Source organism: Dermacentor andersoni, chromosome 6 (genome assembly GCF_023375885.2).
Source record: "Dermacentor andersoni chromosome 6, qqDerAnde1_hic_scaffold, whole genome shotgun sequence".
Classification (NCBI taxonomy): domain Eukaryota; kingdom Metazoa; phylum Arthropoda; class Arachnida; order Ixodida; family Ixodidae; genus Dermacentor; species Dermacentor andersoni.
Genome location: NC_092819.1, coordinates 174,029,899 through 174,046,459, shown reverse-complemented (window position 1 = coordinate 174,046,459; position 16,561 = coordinate 174,029,899). Strand labels below are relative to the sequence as shown.

At 41.3% G+C, this 16,561-nt stretch overlaps 1 protein-coding gene across 1 annotated transcript in view; it reads right to left on the bottom strand.

The window, feature by feature from the left end:
• Nucleotides 1-16,561, bottom strand: part of MAPk-Ak2 (MAP kinase-activated protein kinase 2) — a 312,260-nt gene that overhangs the window by 182,300 nt on the left and 113,399 nt on the right. The window lies entirely within an intron of this gene.

Here is a 16,561-nt window from a genome sequence, read left to right as displayed (position 1 = left end):
CATAGAGGGTCATAACAGAGAGGACAATACAATTACATAAATCAAATATGGACAATGTCAATGTACGTAAAGTTGCTTAACACTTGTCAATTCACAGTTAATAAGATGTTCACTTGAATGCTGTTCAGCACACTTCTGACGTTTATCAAAATACGTACAATGAATATCAAGTCGCACATATCACTTGGCACTTCAAAACTAAATCGAAAACTCCCATAAATATGCCTCAGCAGCATTTTCAAAGTCGGTGACATCTTTTAGGCTAACAATAGCGTTTGGCAATTGGTTCCACATTTCTATCGCATCCAGGAAAAATGAGTATCGATATGTATCACTGTTGGTATGCTCCGGCTTTATGACGTAGTCGTGGTTAGTTCGCGGGTATCTTTTGTCTGGAGCATGTAGATATTTGAGCTTATCAATCTTAAGTTGATCCTGCATTATTTGATAAAGCACCTTCAGCCTATATTTTTTCCTACGTACCTCAAGAAGATCGAAGTTGCAACGCTGTAACATAAGCGTGACCGATTCCTTCCTTCGTTATGTCGAACAAATAAAACACGCCGCCAGACTCTTTCCAACTTCCTCTTAAGCGTCACTTGATGGGGACTCCAAACAACGCTGAATATTCTAGTATCATCCTAATGAAGGTGGTGTATGCAATAAGTTTTACATTACGCGATGCACGTTCCAGTTTTTTTTTCTAAGAAAATATAACTTTTGATAGGCAGTCATGCAGACGTTATCTATATGTTGGTTCCATGTCAATTTTGCTCATATTCCTGTATTCTCTTCAGCAAAACCACTTATATGGGGAACTGATCATGATAAGTGCTCATGAGCATTTTAAAGAACAGCCTTGAACCCTACTCATGCACTGGTAAAATGTATAGATGCAGTGAAATTGAAACAGAAGGCAAAATAGCAAACATGATGCAGTATTTGTCAGACAATTATGTCAGCAATTTTTGCATAAAACGATTTACTTAGAGCATACTAGCACTACAAAGCACCCATCTTTCTTGTTAGGTATACATTACTACAAGGTCTTTAAAGGTGGCCACAAGAGAGATGCTGGCTTTAATGAGGAACTATAGAGGTTAAAGGCACCCATGAAAATGTTTTAAAAAATTATGCAATGCATAGCATTTACTCAGTTCAGAGAGCTTCCAAGGTTGCCATAAGGCCTTGATAGCTGTGGATGAGGGAACAGTTGTAGCCCTATTTGGAGCATGAGAAATGAACATTAAGATCAAAACATAAGTAACAACTCGTAATGCAATTAAAACATCTTGCTATACTTTTAAAAAGACAGTGAAATGAAATTAGTGACACAATTTCCTTGTCTTTTTACTTCATTTAGGTTCAATATACTTATTTTAGTAACACAAAAAAGCAGCGTGGTGAAGCACATAAAAAAAATGCTAGTCTGTTTTTATATTCTGTTTTCTCTAAATTCAAAGTTCAGTAAAGTTAACTTAGAAAGCTACGGTGAAGCCATTGCTTCAGCCTGTATGGTGCATAACAGCAGCAATCGCCAGCCTAACTGCTTGGGTTTACAGTGCCTTATTTGTATTGTATACCTTTTAAGTGCTGAGCTACTGGAAGATTGATTAAGATGACCAACATGCTGAACCAGTAGTTTACTGAGTAAAATACATGGAGAAGGGTGGAAAGATAGGACAGAGAACAGGGGATGTATTCTGTGTCCACCTAGTGGAAATGTCCATTTCATCCGCTCCTGAAGTTCTGATTGGCTGGGCTGGCGTATGCATGAGAAGGAGACATGCTCCCCCAGCTAATTTGCACTTCAGCAGAAGAGGATATGGACATGTCCACTAGATGAATACTTACAAAGCTATTTAATAAAGTACTTCTGTAACCAACATGCCTGCTATGCCATCCTTGCTTTCAATGTCTGTCTTAGTAAAAGTGTGAAAGAACCAGGTTTGTGCATGAAAAGTTTTCCTGAGGGTGTGTGCCTTGAAGCCCGTAGTGGTAATCACAGGAAACGGGGGTGGATCCAGAGTAGCACCAAAGGGCAAGCCTTCATCGAAACAAATATGGAGGGAAGTGACTGCATGCTCAAACTTGTCAGCTCACAAGTTTGCCAAGACCAAGTGATATCAGAAGTTGATGAAGCCTACATGGTTAATGTATAACCGCTTAGGCCAAAATTATTTAGCTACTTTTTATGAGGACTACATATTTACTGGAAATCTCAAAATAATTATGTTAGTGCAGAATACCTTCCACTAGTTGTGACGTCCTTGAAAGAATGAAAATGTTTGAGTTGCACTTGTGTGGTGCATGAAGTTACTTTAAAAAAAAACAACTCAGCAATGGAAACAAAATGCAAAGAGTAGTATCCGAAATAAATTGCCACCTCTTTAGGGCTAGATGAATTCAAATAATAATAATAAGCAAATGAAGATCGGGCATACAAGATAGATGTTTCGGCTCCCACTTGAAAGCCTTGTTCACAAAGGTTGTGAACAAAGCTCCAGTTGAACCAGTTCTTATTTTTCATTTTTACGGCTGGCATCTAATTTTAAACTACTTACCGTGCCTCTTTTGACCAAACCAGACAGGCTGCCATCAAACTCTTCACTACTTCAATGCAAATAATTGGAGGTTGGCAAATAAATTTTTCTAATAGGAATAGTAGGTAACGAATAGTCAAACACTGATGCATACAGTTACCGCAGGCATATTTATCTTCGAATTAAGCGCCATGCTTATATTGTCTAGTAAAAAAAGGACAGCTATCAAGGAAGATTAGGATTATTTTTAAGCAAAAGTAATTATACCTCATATACTTGAAGCAGATGTAGTGCTTCTGAAGAATCACGTCCAAACTGCACACACTAAAACATTAAGCTGGGATATTCAAAAAGACAAGTACATGTTTTGCTCGCCAAGTGACTTTTAGTGTGCTCAATTATGTAAAGTGTGCTATTATATGATTAATGTAATTTGCTAATGTAAAGAAAGAACAAGCCAGGATCTCTTGCTTCATATATATGCGCTGAATCAAGGAGGTAATTAAGGAAGAAGAACACCAGAAATAAACACGAATATTTGTGTGCTTTCTGGCATAAAATAATTATCATGTAAGCCACATAACATGCTTTCCAAAGCATCCCCTACCTTAACTTACAGCTGCATCACGTGAAGGCACTTTCTAAGAACACACATGCTTCATGATCATTCACTGTGTTAGTGACTCCCACTGAAGTAGACTGAGAACATATCTGGGCATTGCATTCAATAGCTGATGTAAAGTGAAAAGACTGCTGCTTGTAGGTATGAATGAACCAAGTGAATAAGAAATATAGGTTCTCAAACTTCTAGTAGTAAGTGTGGCAGCACTTAAGAAAAACATATTGCAACTAAAAATTGCAACACATGATGAAATAACTGAAATAGCTAGGGAGAGTTTAATAGACCAATAAACAAGAAACTGCAAATTCCCAACATTTCTGAATACTTTTCTTCACATGTACTCACCTCATAAGTATGACTTCCCTTAATGCTCGAACCTCTGCCTTAATTTCATAATTCCCCATTCTCACTGCTTCGCTCATGCTGATTGACATCTAGCACAAAGGTTGGCGAAAGTAGCTGAGCATGTGCATGTGTTGTGAGGCAAGCTGCCCACATCTGGTAGCCGCATGCCAATTTCTCAGAGTAGATGAAAGGGAAGCCTTGAGGGTAAACCATAGAGAAGACGGATACCTTGGTTCAATGATAACTGAAAACACCAACATGGAAAATTTGGACAGCCCACAGAATCAGCAGAATTGACATAGTTTGGAAAAACTGAAAAGATGCATTGTGATATTTATGTTACACAGGTTCCAGTCAAGTTGAAGATTTTCACTGTCTAATAAACTTATAAGACAATACATGACCAGCAATACTGTATGGAACCTAAACAAGTTTAATAAAGTCACCTAGAAGTCAGGATGGAGAAGTGACTGAATTGAGGATGCTAAAATGGATGAGGTGGAGGCAGATTGTGAAGGCAGGTCTTAAAAAATTAACATTCAACACACACTTAAGTTGGCAAAGATTGGACTCAATGTTCAAGAAGAAATTGACTAAGATAATTTATTGGTATACGTACATGAGAGAGCAGCAACAATACAGCAGAGATAACTGTCATGCAAGAGGAAAGGACGTCAGTCTAAAAATTAACATTTGATCAGAAGAATGGTTATGCATGGGCTCAGGCTCATGTACAATTCTGTATGGTACACATGATGTCAGAGCTGCATAGCATAAGGAACTGTGGCCTTAGATGCCTCGATTATGAAATGATGTGGGCCAAGGGTGGAACAAGGATAGCATCAAAAGGGGGCCTCCTCCAAAAGGAGAACCATAGGGAAACAGGGTGAGAGAGGTTTCCTATGCAACAGATACAGAGTCATAGTCATAGAAACCATGACCCAAGGAGCTGCACAACAAGGTATATAAATTCAAATCTCTATACAGTTAAACCTCAGTATAACGAAATTCTAGACATAACGAAGAATTTAACTTTTCATAACCTCTTCTCCATATTACACCATGCAATTAGAGCCTCAATATAAAGAAGTGTGTTTGTGTGCAATTTCAATATAACGAAATTTCGCTTCTGCCGCAGAGGAGTGCCACTTGAGACAATCAATGGTAACTTCCGCGGACGCAGATAGTCAAATGACTGAATTACAAGCGGCTCCTTGCAAACGCACCTCTCAAACTGCGTGCAGCGCGACAAGAACAACAGCTTGGAGCCGCATCATGTTCCGTATAAATTAAGTCCAAGTGCGATCAGATCCTATCGCGCCCCGTGCACTTAATTGTGCTTTAGGTGCGAGTGAAAGTGTGTGCGAGGGTGAGACAAGAAAGATGGTGGCTTCATAAGTGCGGCCTTCCCACGCGAGCAATGGCAAAGTGGGAAAGTGGGGAAGGAAAGCGAGCTCGCGGTAACGCGATCAAGCGCGCGCGAGGGGGCGGAGTGGGGGGGGGGGGTAAGTTGGCGCGCGTCTCGGCCATGAATGGCCGAGACGCGGCTGGGCGCATACGCAGCCGCGCACCCTGCTCTAGAGGTAATCTGCTGCGTGTGGAAAGAGCGGGCATGCCAAGACGGCGTGGCACCATGTAAGCTGTTTTCCCGCACGTTTAGTATTGAAGGTTGCGCAATCTCGAGTTTTGATGACCCGTTAGAACGAGAAGCAGACGAAGCATTCGCTCCCAGCTGCCGGCGCTTTTCATGATAGCGTCGTCGCAGTGCGACCGGGCGACGCTTTGGGGGCGGAGTGCACGCGAAAGCATGGCGCCACTCAATTCGTAGCGCTGATGTAAAAATATCAACGTGGCATATGAAACCGTATCATTCATCGCTGACTCCTATATTTGTCAAAATAAAATGTTTTCTCATTCAAACTTACTTTTTTTATTGCCCAATAATTCGGAAAATTGCATGGCCCCTCTCCGTGCAACAAAAACGATCGGCGACTGTACTCATTTGCATAACAGATCGAATTTCAATACAAGGAAATTTCTATATAACGAAGCGAATTGCCGATTTTACCTACTTTGTTATATCAAGGTTTAAGTGTATAAAGAAATTTCCTGTTCTCTACACGGGGGTGGCAATGTGGGCTTGTTCGTTGATCATCATGGAACGGCATGTAGTGTAGCACAGCAAAAACAAGAACACAAGAAGAAATGAAACACAGACACAAGCGCCTAATTATGTCTGTGTTTTCCTTTTTCTTGTGTCCTTGTTTTCGTTGCATTACACTACACGACATTCGATACTTTCACTGTCACATTCATGAGCACTGAAAACCTAGAATCAACTAATATCTTGCCTGATTTGCCATAATTAAAAAGAAAAATGTGGGTATAGTAGGTCTAATTGAGTTCTGGGGATTTTAGTATCACTGACATATAGCTTTTAAGAATGTTTAATCGTTTCTTCCGTTAAGGCAGAGTACATGCTCAACTGCTACAATAAGTGTGAACGTAGGCAAAAACGACATTTTTGGCCCTTGCATCAATTTTATGGCATGTTGCGTGATCTAATCAAGTGGTTTCAATTTGACGAAGTTCTCGATTTAACAAAATAAAACCTCACATCCCAATAAAATTTATTAACTAGACTTACTGTACTTTATTTCCAAAGTACTGTATAACTATAAGCAGCTACAGCCGCCATGAGTGGCGAGCAGAATTGAAATAAAATTGCTTTAGTCGAAACACGCCGAGCGCTGCTGCTAAAGTATGCGCCACATGCATTGGGCAACTGTGGGAACCGCGGTACCACACGCAGTTATTCAAAGCAGCACATAAAAGTGCCGTGGACTCAAATTGGTAAGTAAATGCATTCGGAACCAGTCTTTCGATTACTCAATTAATATATCAGCCACAAACTCGCATAGCACGGCCACGTGGCAAACGCGGCCATGCGGACGCTTCACTATGCGCGGATTGGCTGGTTGCAATATTGGGGCACTCTATGGGTGCATGTTTAAAGCACAGCGTTTTTTGCCTATCGCATCATTGTTGCGGGTGCTCCATGGCTGAGTGTATTGCATGGTACAGAATTGGCCCCAGTACCAAAAGTACACAGGTAGGGCGGTCCGTGCAGATGAAGTGTGAACGCGAGCTCAACATAACCACGTCGTCATTATTCTGTATAGCGATTATTTATGCGAAAGCGTCAAATGGCCCATTGAGCAAAAAAGCCGGCATCTGTCGTCTCAGCGAAACAGCGCCTCAAATCCCATTGGCTGCGACCACGTCACGAGCGCGCCTCGACGAAACAGAGCAGGTGAAAGGGTACACCTGCTGTCGCTATAGTGCACCAGGTGTTGCATGAGGGGAGAGAGCATCGCCGCGATGCCACGTCATCGCTGCTCTCGCAAGCCGCCGCCCGGTCCATATCTCCCCCCCCCCTCCACTGGGCTTAGCTGCTGCGCGTGCCTGCCGGCCTTGGTGGTCAATGCTGTTTCCTGGTCTCTGGTCATGCAGCATGTCGGTGGCATGCGGTGTTGGCACCGCAGGCTGCTGCTGCTTGCTATCTCGGGCCCAATGTAGCTCTAGGGTGCATCACTTGCAGCGTAAAACTCGGACTGCTCAGTGGCGTTCAATTGGGCATTAATGCTTTCACAATCACAACTCAGATAAGACATGCTTAGCTGTCCTCATATGTTTTTCTTTAGTTGCCAAGTGGACGCATCATTGTTCACCATTCACAGTCTTCAATCTGTCGCCATCATTGCATTGTCATTTCAAATTAGTTGTAATATCACGCCGTTGGATGCTGCCGCCTTCACGCTGTGTGGTAGATACGCAGTCATTGCCATGCATGCACTCATCATCCCAAAGTCGTTATGCCTCAATCGTGATGACTCTAGAATTGTCATGCCATTGTTGTCACCGCATCAGCATCATACTGTTGTCGGCATTCGACAGATGCATTACACAGCTTAGCATTACCTTTTCAGCTTCTAGAACAGAATGCACGTGGTGATCTGCCGCAGTAATATTATGAGAGACACTTGGGCGGAACAATTGCTGGCCTCAATCGCCAAACCTCCCTAACATCATTTATTTCAATCTCCATAATAGTATAATCCTAAATTATGTCACAAAACTTCTACAACAAATGTCAACATGGTTGCCATAAGACCTTGTCTCTCATGAAAAACGTAACTATATTGTCATGTTCACTAACTTGATCTCCTCCATTGAACTTAGTTCTTGCGTTGAATGGATGCTTCTAGCGTTTTAAATTCTGATACTTTGTGCCACTGCCTCCTTCTCCTGAATAAGCTAACTTAATATTGATCCACATGCAATTACTAAAATTCACTGAATGCTTTCTTCATGACTAAACACAATTTGTATGTTAACAACTCCAATTCACAAATCTGTCTTTTGTCACTTCTGGCATGCCACAATGCTGAGTGTTTAGGCCCTTGATTTTTCTCATTTTAGATCTCGCAAAGAACTTAACGTAGAAAACTAAACTTTCTGTTGATGACTGTGTGTTTTGTCGTGAAACAACCAAACTCTGGCAGGTCCGTTTCTGTTCAAACAGACTAAACAAATGGCCCACTGAGTAAAAAAGCCAGCGTCTGTCGTCTCAGCGAAATGGAACCTCAAATCCCATTGGTTGTGACCACATTGCGAGCGTGCCTCTACGGAGCAGATCGGGTGAAAGGGTACATCTGCCATCACTCTAGTGCGCCAGGTGTTGCGGGAGGGGAGAGGGCGCCGCCGCAATGCCACGTCATCCTTGCTCTCGCAAGCCGGCGCCCAGTGCATATCCCCCCCCCCCCACTGGGCTTAGCTGCTGCACGTGCCCAGTGGGGCAATGTCTCCACTAATGTCTCTTCGGAGTGCCATCACTAGTTTAAAACCTAATATCAGTACCCTAGCAAAAAAAACTGATAGAAATTTCTACAAGTCTCTTAGGAATATGTATAGGTTGTATGGGTCCTTCTAAGAGTGATATATATTCCTACCTGACCCATAGAACTCTTTACCAGACTGGCAGGCAGCAGATAGATCTCACTGTGCTGCCTACAAGACCAAATAGCATGATGTATCAGTCTTTTAAACCCAGATAGAGATCATCATATGACATACAGGAATCTGATTGAGGCACTGATAAAGCATGTTAGAAATAGCACACATGCCGGTGCCCACACGCCTGAAGAGACGTTTTTAAAATGAACTGAATATACAACCCTGAATGCATTGCCTGCCACGTGAACAGATTAACAAACACAGTTGGGATATTAGAGTATCAAATAAAAATGAAGTGTGTAAACTGTGCAATTATCAAAACTTTTTACAGCTTGTATGCAGATATATTATCCTAAACATGTTTCAACATAAATTAAAGCACACGTTTTCAAAGCACAGCAGCGTTACTTAGCCTGTGAAACTACATTGGGGAAGTTGCATGAGAAAAGTATCAGTCCATCTTTGTAGCAGGTGTGCTCCAGTTCTTTTAATACAAAATTACATTTACAAATTTTGCGAGACGGATGTGCAACATTTAATGCATATCCAAAACAGGATTACTGTCATCATCATCATCATCATCATCATCATCATATTTATGTCCACTGCAGGACGAAAGCCTCTCCCTTCGATCTCTAATTACCTCTGTCCTGCGCCAACCGATTCCAACTAGCACCCGCAAATTTCCTAATTTTGGCGCACCACCTAGACTTCTGCCATCCTCTACTGCACTTCCCTTCTCTTGGTACCCATTCTGTCACCCTAATGGTCCAACTGTTATCTAATCTGCGCATTACATGACCTGCCCAGCGCCATTTTTTTCTCTTAATGTCTATTAGAATATCATCTATACCCATTTGCTCTCTTGTCCAAACTGCTTTCTTTCTGTCTCTTAAATTTATACTTGGCATTCTTCGTTCCATCACTCTTTGCACGGTCCTTAACTTGTTCTCAAGCTTCTTTGTCAGTCTCCAAATCTCTGCGCCATATGTCAGCACCCGTAAAATGCACTGATTGTACACTTTCCTTTTCAATGATAATGGTAAGCTCCCAGTCAGGAGCTCACAATGTCTGCCGTATGCGATCCAGCCCATTTTTATTCTTCTGTGAATTTCCTTCTCATGGTCAGGGTTTCCTGTGATTAGTTGACCTGGGTAGACGTACACCTTCACAGACTCTAGAGGCTGACTAGCGATCTGGAACTCTTGTTCCTTTGCCCGGTTATTTATCATTATCTTTGTCTTTTGCATATTAATCTTCAGCCCCACTCTTACACTCTCCCTGTTGAGGTCCTCAATCATTTGTTGCAACTCGTCCGCAGTGTTGCTGAATAGAACAATGTCATCGGCAAACCGAATGTTGCTGAGGTGTTCGCCGTCGATCCCTACTCCTAAACCTCCCCAGTTTAATAGCTTGAATACTTCTTCCAAGCACGCAGTGAATAGCATTGCAGAGATTGTGTCTACTTGTCTGACTCCTTTCTTCATAGGTATCTTCCTACTGTTGTACTAAAGTTTATTTAGAAAAGCAAAACAAAGCACTTTCAAGACTGTGGATACTAACTGTAGGTCTAACGTGTCAGGCTGAGTTTGTGAATGCCATAAATTAGACACTACCAGCGTGATTTCATTAAAGCTACTTTCTGGGCTAGTTGGTGCATACTTGATTTGAAAATTATGACAACGCTAATGCATCCATCCACAAAGGAACAAGGACAAGACACAAGCAACGTGACTACCAACATGACTAGGGTTTATTTTACACTCCATTATCTAAAGAATAAGCAAGCAACTTTAGCCACATTTAAACAAGCACATAAGAGGAAGAACACAGACTGAAGTACCAACTTCACCATGCCCATTTGTGCTCACAGATGCTGGATAGAACGCCAGGTCTAATTGGCACATGCTTTTATCATATTACAACTTCATATGAAGCTATTTTCTTTAGACTATGCACTTTTGCATTCATCCCAAAAGTATTGTGATATGTGACAGAACACAAGTGAGCTTGTGCAAAAAGAACAAACTGGCATGGCACACTGACAGGAAGCAAGGAAACAGGACAAGCATCGCTATTGGTACAAGATCTACAGCAATATATCAGAACATGACAATACAGCAATATTATTTAAGCAAAAGTGAGTACAGATCTGAGAATTTATTCAAGTAAGAACATGGATTTACCATTTTTAAAACCACATATTCATGAACAAAAACAGCTAAACATCAGTGCACATATTGCAAAATCAGAAGACACAATTCTTCACTGGGTGCTAGTTCAACCACCGCACGTCGAAATGTGTAAAAGTATTTTAACCTGTGTAGCTTTCAGCACGCGACAGCAAAGAAGACTATCAGAACAGGCTTCATATATAGTGTTTGGAGTCTTTGATTCAAACCGTAATACACTGTTAAAATAAAATTTCAGAGTTTGCTTGTTTCATTCAGAAAAAAGATAGTGTCTTAGTCATGCCGCCACAGTTAACGGATAAACTTGCACCAGCTACATTGAGTCAAAGGAGAAAATAAAGTGAGGAAGACAGATGCATGGTGTGAAAATGATGCTGTTGTATCAAGTAGCATAACTGCTCACTTAACATTCAGCTGCTTTCTATGCCTCTGCATACAGACTGAGAAGCTTTACCTCTTCACCATCTGCTAGTGAAGCACTGTTTGTTCACTGTGATCACCCACTCAAGGCAGTCACGTGGTTAAGTAGAGCCCTTCGCTACATGTAAGGACACCGACCCGAAACTGTGCATAAGTCCTGTAAAATATTGTCATGTTTTGGCTACTGCAACTGTTCATCAGCAGCTGCATCACTACTGCCAACATGCAGACCATGCAATTCCCCAAGCACTTAATCAACAAGAGTACAATAATAAAGAGTGGCAAATTGGGCTAGCTGGTTCATTAGGAAAACAAGAAGCTATCGCAAGAAAAAATAAACACTCTAGAATTTTGATGGCTCTGGCTTGTGTAATATATTCAAACATCAAAAAGCTGATTATTACAGAATGCCATAAAGCGTGGTGCACTGTTACCAACTGTTGTTTTTTAAAGCTATAACCTGTTATTACCAGACATTCATGTACCATGGCTGAAGACATACTGTTCATCGTTGTCATGTCTTGAGCACGGGAATTAGTCTCTTTCATAATGGTTTCATATTTTTCATTCAAAAATATAGTTGTCTATTTCTATAAACACATAAAGGCGCATAACTTCGCTGGGTGTTACGTAAACTAGTGACTCCTCTCTTCTGACGCAGACTGAAAGGTGCTTTGCATGGAGAATTTCAACAGGAAATAGTTTCTTGCATTTCAGAATTATACAAGAATTCGCTCCAGTAAGAATTCTACAAATGAGAGAAAACGCACCTGAGAAGCTGACAAATGCACTGTTTTTAGTCTTTATAGTTCAAGTGTACTGGAGAGAGTGGAATGTTTGTTGGTTGATGACCATTCGGTAATATTTCGTGACACTTGTTGAGTCACCGCCACGGTTGTAGACTACAGCCTGTTTTTCACTTTCATCCATGTTCAAGCACAGCTTTCCAGTGCCTAACAAAACTGTCTGCTGACCAGCTCTCCTCTCCTGTACACCAAAAAAACTCACTGCTTCTGGTGAAAGATTTAAACTAGCTTTACCTGCCTGTAACTTTCGAGCAAGTACATAACATTCCAACATTTGTAAAGGAACATCATTAGCTCTGCGTACCAATTTCACAAGAAGTTCATTTCCGCCTTCAAATACAAATGAAGAATGCGACCAATGAGGTCCTAGTTTAGCCGCACTTTTAAGAAGATGTAGGATTTGGTATACATTGTATGTCATTGCACCCAATCCATACAAAGACTGTGCTCTCACAACAAACTCCGAGAGAAGATCAGATGATCTCATTATAGTCATCTGAAGTGGCGGTGTCCAGTAGAAGTATATAGACACCCTCCACAAGCAAACTGGAATGTCTGACATACTTATCTGGCAAAAAGCCATGAAGGCATGGTAATGAATAATGAAGAACCCACCACTTCCATTCACTAGCTTTCCAGATTGTGAAGTCTGATAATCTTCGTGGTGTACGTGTGAACCAATTCGGTGGCTTGACTGCCAATAACCTCCTGTTTAAAGAGGCTAAACTTTGTTGTGAACCAATGTAAACATCTCTTCTCTTTTAAACGTGATCACATTTTTATTCTTTTTAAGCTGTTGCATGGTGTGTAGTTGTTCCAACAATCTTTCCTTTCTGAATCCTGGGCTTCATATTTGATTTGTATGTATTGTCTTTTGTGATAATATAAATGCATTATTTCGGACTCATTTTTTGGGCAAATGAGGAAGCTTGCTTCTCCTTGAAGCACATTACACCTATACAACACATATAGATACTGATAGACTATAGATCTGGCAAACTAATACGAATACATTATTACACTAATAAAAGGAATACACTAGTAGACTGGTACAAGCAGAATAGCACAAATACGTCCAGAATAGAACTAAAAGTAATTTTATCAGTGTATCAGTTGTATCGTTTCATAATGCAATAGAAAAAAAACTGATATAATTTTTATTAGGTCGCCCTATCAGATTTTTTGCTAGTGATCTTTCAGTGTAAATGCATATCAACTTTTTGACTAATGCTAATAACTGAACACATGGCTTTTTGTGCTGCAAGTTTTCTTGGACTCCTGCTTCCCTTAAACTTATACTGTATAATATGCTTGCAAGATCAAAACTGGAGTATGCTTCATCAATCCGGGATACACCGACAAAAAACACAACTCTCATATTTAGTTGAAGCCATACAAAACCAACCTGTAAATTTTATTGTAGCTGCTTATTCCCATACCGCAAGCATATCAACAATTAAAACTTGCCTTGATTGGCCAGGCTTGTCAACAAAAAAACTTACCCATTTATTTCACAAATTCTCGATTGAAACATATGTTATTACCTCCTTGTATCTCATTGAGAATGAACTACAACCTCAAGGTACAGGTGCCAACTTGCCAAACCAATCTTTACTATTCCTGTAAAAGGCAGCCTCAGAACACACACACGCACACACGTATATATCAATGAGCTACATGGAGGTAATAAAAACATGTTTCAATTTAGAATTTGTGAAATAAACGGGTAAGTTTTCTTGTTGCCTAGCCAATCAAGGCAACATTTAATTGCACACAACTGCACACATTGCACACAACTGGAACTTGCACCACGATAATGTGCTGGCCCACAGTGCCTTCATCGTCACCGACTACCTGGTTAAAGAAGGGGTGCCAACGATCCCCCAGCCCCCGTACAGCCCGGGCTTGGCTCCCCCTCGACTTATTTGTTTCCATGCCTCAAAACACCCCTGAAAGGCAATCATTTTGGGACAGCGGACGTGATCAAAGCAGCTAGCACCACAGCATTAAAGGCCATTCTGGAGGAGGACTACCGCAACGCATTCGAGAGCTGCAAGTCTCGCTGGAGCCGATGTATTGACGCAAAAGGAGAGGATTTTGAAGATTTTTAAACTTTTTGTAACAACAAATTCAATAAATGATTTTTAATCGCCTTACTGACACTACTCTCAGGACAGACCCTGTACATGCACCTTGAAGGTATGTATGTGGAAAGCATTTCAACCTATGCTTGCTTTTCTGGCATGGAATAAAACGGCCTTTTGTCTCAAAACCCCTTACTTTTAAACTATTCCATTTGGTTCATTTTTCTAACTTCTGCAGAGTTGCATTCACAACTTTCATAGTTAACCGGCTCCGTTTTCATTCTTGCTTCCTAAAATATGCCCTCCTGTCATGCATAATTTGGAAGGCCTTCTGTTAGCAATGGGTATTGTATTTCAAGACTATCAGTGCAATGTTGCATGAAGAAACCTATTCTTGGAGTGAATTATTGTTCAGCTTGATATCATGATACTGCTGCATGGTTGTTATTTAACTCTGCAAGAGAATGGTCCTGCCATGCTACCAAGAGTGCATTTCATGGGTATTACTCTCTTTCTTTTGACATTAGTTTATGAGGCTCACAGATATGTATCTGTGTCAACAATAACACCTGACATCTAATTTTGTGCAACATGCACTACATTTAATCAGATAAAAGTTGCATGTTTTGTCTCTTGGACCAGTCTGCTCAGTGGTAGGAGGTCGAGACGACAAATGAGAATGGCTGGCCAAGATCTGTGGTGTATGTCCCGTGTTGTGCATCTGACAAGATTTCATGGTGGCAAGAAGACATGTCAGACATGATGTGATCTTTATAGTTATTGTGCACAGAGTTATCAGCATGATAATATCCTTAATGCTATAAAGAGTACCTCCAGCAAGCAGTCTATATGCTTATGCCTTTTTGTTGCTTATGGCAACAAAATCCAACATCCTTTGAAACATGCTCACTTGCTGTCTGATGCACAAAATGAAGAACGCTGCCTTCTCTAAATTTATTAGCAACAAGAAGGCCACTCTGGAAGCAATTATATACATACACAGCAACACACACTAAAACCTACAAATGGGAGAAAAAACACAAACTAGGCTAACAATAAAAGAAACCTGACACCCAACAAGTGTTACATGTTACTCAAGTATGCACATTCAACCTGAGTTAGAGAGATAGATGGTCGACTCCCGCACTCCTGTGCATGCATGTGGATATGTTAAGCCTCAGCTACTCGTTCTATATAACTATCCCAATGTTTGTGAAATATGCTGTACAACCGCAAGAACAATGATGGCTTGACAGGTGGTTTCAATGAGTTCTATAAGGAGGATGCATCAACTCTTCCAGCCAATCTACACATTACCACATGAAAGCAGCAGCTTATAAACAGCACAACACCATACAGCACAAATTATATATTTGCCACGTGTTATTAAACTTACATCATTAAAGTACATTAGAATTGGTGCTAAGGCTGGTGCACAATATATGCATATACTTTAAACAATCATAAATAATGCAGGAGCTTGGAATATGATTGACTATTCTCGGAACTGCTTTGATAATACAAAAGTCAAGGCTTTGTTTTTGGCATCACCCACTCCAATTCGTTTTCTTTCTTTTTCCAATTGAAGCATTGGCAAGGTTTGTGCCATGCGCTTCGACTGTGATTCTTCCTTGTTCGCGCACGGCCATGATCATAATAACGCAGTGGTCCCTGCCTACTTTTTCATATACTTTACCGCAATACATTACGTATGCTTCACCGCATAACATGACTGTATTGCGGCAAAGCTAATTTTATGGAACTGACATTATGTAACGGATCTTTTGTCCTTCTGCTGCTCGCATGAGCATAAGCTCGAAAAACCACAAAATACAGACTTGGTTGCTGCTGGTTGATTTCTAGTTAACATTTCGAGACGTCCACGTTGTTTACAAAAAATTCGGTGAAGTTTCTCGCGCTCGGACGCGCTTCAAAAGGCAGTGTGACCACCTATAATTAAGGCAGTCATAAGCGCCAACGAAATCCACACAAGGTACATCAACTTCCACAAAGCTTCTGCGCAACGCCATCAATAACTGGCACAGGGGCCACCCAGGAGCTGGCAAACGCTGCGATGACATCCACACAAACCACGTCGCTTTCCACAAAGCTATTGGGCAACACGATCAGTCACAGGCACAGGTGAAGTCCGCAAAACACTACATGGGCAGAACTACTACGGCCATACTCAATGACTTCGCCACAAGCTCTCACATTTAACGACATCAAACAGCTACAATCACTTCTCCACAGCCACGGACACAAGCGAAGACCGCACCATACCGCACGGGCAGAACGGAAGCACCGATTCGCGTTCATCGCTTTAGCGCCACCTATTTAAAAATAATATACGGAGCCAAGCCAAACCATTATTTAGCGTCTATTTGGGTGAACCTAACGCTTTCGGGCCCTAAGCGTTCGAACGACCAGGGCACTATAACGCTTACCCCCCCTTTCCACTCCGTCGACCGGGTCGCAGGAACGGCGGCCTCATGCTATTCACGTTTCAAAAGCATTTCATCACTAAAAGCAG